At 45.0% G+C, this 5,000-nt stretch overlaps 1 protein-coding gene across 2 annotated transcripts in view; it reads right to left on the bottom strand.

The window, feature by feature from the left end:
- Positions 1 to 4,709, bottom strand: part of LOC126999797 (protein tweety-2-like) — a 39,326-nt gene extending 34,617 nt beyond the window's left edge. For both annotated transcript variants that reach the window (XM_050862747.1, XM_050862758.1), the window contains exon 1: positions 4,606 to 4,709. The gene's annotated coding sequence lies outside the window, so the exon portion shown is untranslated. The remainder of the gene's footprint in view (positions 1 to 4,605) is intronic.
- Between the last annotated feature and the right edge of the window lie 291 nt (positions 4,710 to 5,000).

Here is a 5,000-nt window from a genome sequence, read left to right as displayed (position 1 = left end):
TGGTACTTATCTATATTAAAGGGCATCTCCCATCCATCAGACCGAGCTAAAAATTTATGCAAATCCTCTTGGAGGCTTTATCTGTCTTCGTAGGTGAGAACCGAGTTACCAATCTTTGTGTCGTCTGCAAATTTACTAATGAGATTATTGACTCCAACATCCACATCGTTGATGTAAATAATGAAGAGCACTGGGCCAAGAACCGAGCCCTGAGGGACGCCACTAGTGACTGGCGCCCACTCTGAGTAAATCCGTCGATCACCACTCTTTGTTGTCTGTTACTCAACCAATTCGCGATCCATTTGTGTACTTGACCGTCAATACCTAGTTGCTTTAATTAATAAAGTAATTTATGATGTGGGACTTTATCAAATGCTTTCTGAGAATCAAGATAGACTACGTCCAGTGATTTGGTTAGGTCATAAACTGAGAACAGGTCGTTATAAAAGGTCAATAGGTTTAATAGGCAGGATCTTTTGTTACGGAAGCCATGTTGTGAATCCAATTAATGAGTGTCTTTCAAGGTAACTCACAATTTCGTCTCTAATTATGCTCTCGAGTAGCTTACCTACAACTGAAGTTAGACTAATGGGCCTGTAATTACCCGGTATTTTTTTGTCTCTTTTCTTAAAAATCGGTTTTACGTTAGCCTTTTTCCAATTTGAAGGGACGATGCCTTGTCGCAAGGACACATTGAAAACGCTTGTGAGAGAGGAGAGTATTTCGCTCTTTGTTTCTTTGAGCAGTAGATGATATACTTTGTCAGGTCCGGGACTTTAATTTGTTTTAAGGGAATGGGGAGCTTTTAGGACTTCATCGATAGTGATTACAAAGTTAGGCAATGCATGTTCGAGATTTACGTTAGTACTGTTGTCGTCGCTGGTGTTGGTGGTGGTGGGAAAACTGCTAGTAGTAAACACCGAGGGAAAGTAATTGTTTAATAAGTTCGTAACGTGTTAACTGTCAGTAAATAGTTCACCGCCACTGTTTGTTAGCGGTCCAATTCCACTTCTGATCGCCTTCCTGTTGTTTATAAAACTGAAGAAGGAATTTGGATTATTTTTACAGTTCGCTGCAATGTTTTCTTCATATCTACGCTTTGCCTAACATACTAATCTTTTTACTCGCCGCCTGGCTTCATGATAAAGTATAATGTTTTCGGGCGTGCTAAGCTCTTTTTTTAGTTTGTAAGACAATATTCTCTCCTTAACCGAATGTTTAATTTCGCTATCAAACCAAGGTGGACTATTATTAGTGTTTCTTCGCTACTCGCACAATGGGACAAATGTGTTCTGCTGAGTGAGTAAATGATTTTTAAAGTTCAGCCAGGCTTCCTCTACGTTGCCATCATCTGATAATTGTATTTCTGTTAGTTTTTGTCGGATTTCTACGAAATTTGCTCTTTTGAAATTGGGCACCTTCACCTTATTTTCAGTCACTTGTTTGAGATCTATGTCGACGCAGACTAATTTATGATCGCAAGAACCGAGATGTTCTCCTACCGTAACATTACTGACTAGCTTATCTTGGGTCGCTATAACAAGGTCAAGTACATTTGGCTGAGGTAATTATCCTCTAAAAATTCGATCATCCTATCTGACTATGTGACAGAGAGAGAGAGAGAGAGAGACTCCCGCACACACTCCCGGGGGCGACGCATTACCCCCTGAGTGAACCTCGTTGAGAGAGAGAGAGAGAGAGAGAGAGAGAGAGAGAGAGAGAGAGTTGCCCCCAGCTGAGTATGACGAAGAGCTTGAGTATATACACACACACAGACACACACACACACACACACATGTAAACAATGACAGGAGACACGCGGTGATTACAAATTAATTACCGTATAAGGTGAGCTCTCTCTCTCTCTCTCTCTCTCTCTCTCTCTCTCTCTCCAAGGCCTCAACATGCACAGGCCAGCATAGTTTTCAGCAGTCACCTCGCGTGCCTCACACCTCCTGACAACTCGGTCAATGCATTACAGCTGCACGGCCTGTATTCCAACACACGCCTCTCACCCTTTTTATTTACAGCAAGGAAGGCAGCAGCTCCAGGGCATAAAATCAAGAACCGCAACGAAAAAGCCCACTCGACGCTGCTCAGAACAAAAGAAACAAGAACGAGAGACCGAAAAAGAGGTCAATTTCGGGTGGAGAGGTGTCGTGATGCTCTCCCCTCCTCTTGAAAGACCTCCATGCCCTGCGGCGGTGCTGGGTTAAGGCGAGGTGACGTAACGCTCTAAGCAATTGAGTAAAGCAGAAGGACGCCAGCAGGAATAAAGGAAATCACCCAGACGTATGTAGAGGTTAATGAGTGAAGCAATGACAGCGTGGGCGAGGCTTGGCGTTATCCCGGAAATATATGAGTGGGTGTGGGGTGCTTTCCAATCAGGGTAAGAGGAGGAGGAGGAGGAGGGGGAGGGGGGGGGAGGACGAGGAGGAGAAGGAGGAGGAGGAGGAGGGGGGGGGGGAGGACGAGGAGGAGAAGGAGGAGGCGGAGAAGAGAGAAGCAAACCGTTGAGGTGACGAAGAGAGAGAGAGAGAGAGAGAGAGAGAGAGAGAGAGAGAGAGAGAGAGGGGAAATACACCTTTACAAACACAAAAATTGAACTATGATGAGTATTCAGAAGCATTTCCTGTGATGATGATAATAATAGTAATAATAATAATAATAATAATAATAATAATAATAATAATAATAATAATAATAATAACAATAATAATAGTGCAAGTTAAAATTAATACGTCCATAATAATTTAATCTATATTTTAATTTTCCTCTTATACGTTCATAATTTAATCTATATTTTAATCTCTCTCTCTCTCTCTCTCTCTCTCTCTCTCTCTCTCTCTCTCTCTCTCTCTCTCTCTCTCTCTCTGTTGTTAAAGGTGACAGCATTTTACAGCGGCCTAAAGCCTCCCCTTCCCTCATTCCCTCCACTCCCCTCCTCTTCTTCTTCCTCCTCCTCCTCCCTCTCTTCCTCGATCTTCTGCTTTTGATATTCTTTTTTTCCTCCTTTCATCTTTCCCCTCCTCTTTGTCTGCTCTTGCATGTTATTTCTGCTTCATCATCTGCTTTAATTTTCTACTTTTTCTCCTTTTCCTCTTTTTCCTCGTTCTGCTTTTCATTTTTTTTTTTCCTCTCTTCCTCTTCCTCCACATTCTTGTCTGGTTTTCCATGTTATTCCTGTTTCCTCATCTTCCTAATTTTTTTCATTTTTCTCCTTCTCTACCTCCACCTCCCTCTTCTCCTCGATCTTGCTTTTTTTCGTTTTTCCTCTCTTCCTCTTCCTCCACATTCTTGTCTGGTTTTCCATGTTATTTCTGCTTCATTATCTGCTTTAATTTTCTACTTTTTCACTTTTTCCTCTTCCTCCTCCTCCCTCTCCTCCTCGAACTTGCTTTTTTTCGTTTTTCCTCTCTTCCTCTTCCTCCACATTCTTGTCTGGTTTTCCATGTTAGTCCGGTTTCCTCATCTTCCTTAATTTTCTCCTTCTCTTCCTCTTCCTCCTCTCGCCTCTTCTATCTTCCCTTCTCTTCCCCTTCACCATTCCTTCCTCTCTCCTCTCCTCTCCTTCCTTCCCTTTCCCTTCCAGCTGTAATCCCCTTCCCACTCGACGCTTCACCCCATCAAACCTCCTCCTCCTCCTCCTCTCCCACCAGGAAGTGCCACTGCGGAGCTCAATTGTCTCTCTCTCTCTCTCTCTCTCTCTCTCTCTCTCTCTCTCTCTCTCTCAGGCAATCCTCGTTTCCTCTGGGCCTCTCTTCCTCCCATAACATTCCTCTGTCCCTCCCCCCCCCTCTCTCTCTCTCTCTCTCTCTCTCTCTCTCTCTCTCTCTCTCTCTCTCTCTTCCACACTTCTTTCCTCCCTCCGTCTCTCCATTCGTCATCTTTTTCCCTTCCCTCACTACCTCCCTATCTCCTTTCGTCCTTATCTGCATCCCTTCCTTCCTCTCTCACTTCTTTCCTTCTTCCCTTTTTCCTTTCATCCTTTTCTCCTTTCCTTCTACGTATCCATAGTAAAAATATAGTTACTAGCATCATGGAACTTATTGTGTTGGTGAGAGAGAGAGAGAGAGAGAGAGAGAGAGAGAGAGATATACAACGCCACATAATCATTATCTTCCGATCAACTCTCTTCGCTCAAAGCAATGCGTCGGTGTGGTGGTTGTGGTGGGCACGGAGCACCTCACACTAACACCAGAGGACTACACACGCAACACCACCACCCTTCAAACCTCCTACATCACAACCACCACCATGATCATCACCACCACCACCATCACCATTCAAACATGACAGAACACCGCTCATTCCAATCACCAATGTCACACACACACACACACACACACACGTTGATACACAAGAACTCTCTCTCTCTCTCTCTCTCTCTCTCTCTCTCTCTCTCTCTCTCTCTCACACACACACACACACATACACACAAACACACATGAAATCAATAAAAACAAAAAACACTGTCAGATTGCACAATTCAGGAACCGGATTAGCTGGCGCCCCGAAGCATAGAGTTCTTCCATAGTTCCTCGCTTGTATGTCTTTTCCTTCGCTTCTTTTTCTTTCATTCACTCAGACACAGCAGCTACGAACCTCTATACACATGAACAAGCCCGGAGCAACGAGCAACACACCCTCCCCTTAGCACAGCAAAAGCCACACTGAGTTCAGATTAGACAGGCAGACAGACGGACGGACGAAGAGAGGGAGGGAGAGGGATAGGGAGAGGGAGGGAGAGGTAGAGGGCGCGAGGGTACGGAGTGAAGGACAGGGGCAACAGGGCACGACCATTCATCCAACGTGGGGGAGGGAGGGAGAGACGAACGGAGGAGGAGAACGGAGGGAAGAACGCCGGGGAGGGAGGGACGTCGGAGAGGGAAGAACGCCGGGGAGGAAGAACGAAGAGGAGGGAGAGAAGAACGTCGGGGAGTAAGGGAAGGAGAGAAGAACGTCGGGGAGTATGGGAGGGCGGGAAGAACGGAGAAGAG

Source organism: Eriocheir sinensis, chromosome 2 (assembly GCF_024679095.1).
Source record: "Eriocheir sinensis breed Jianghai 21 chromosome 2, ASM2467909v1, whole genome shotgun sequence".
Classification (NCBI taxonomy): Eukaryota; Metazoa; Arthropoda; class Malacostraca; order Decapoda; family Varunidae; genus Eriocheir; species Eriocheir sinensis.
The sequence above is the reverse complement of the archived record's forward strand: the minus strand, read 5'-3'. Positions and strand labels throughout refer to the sequence as shown.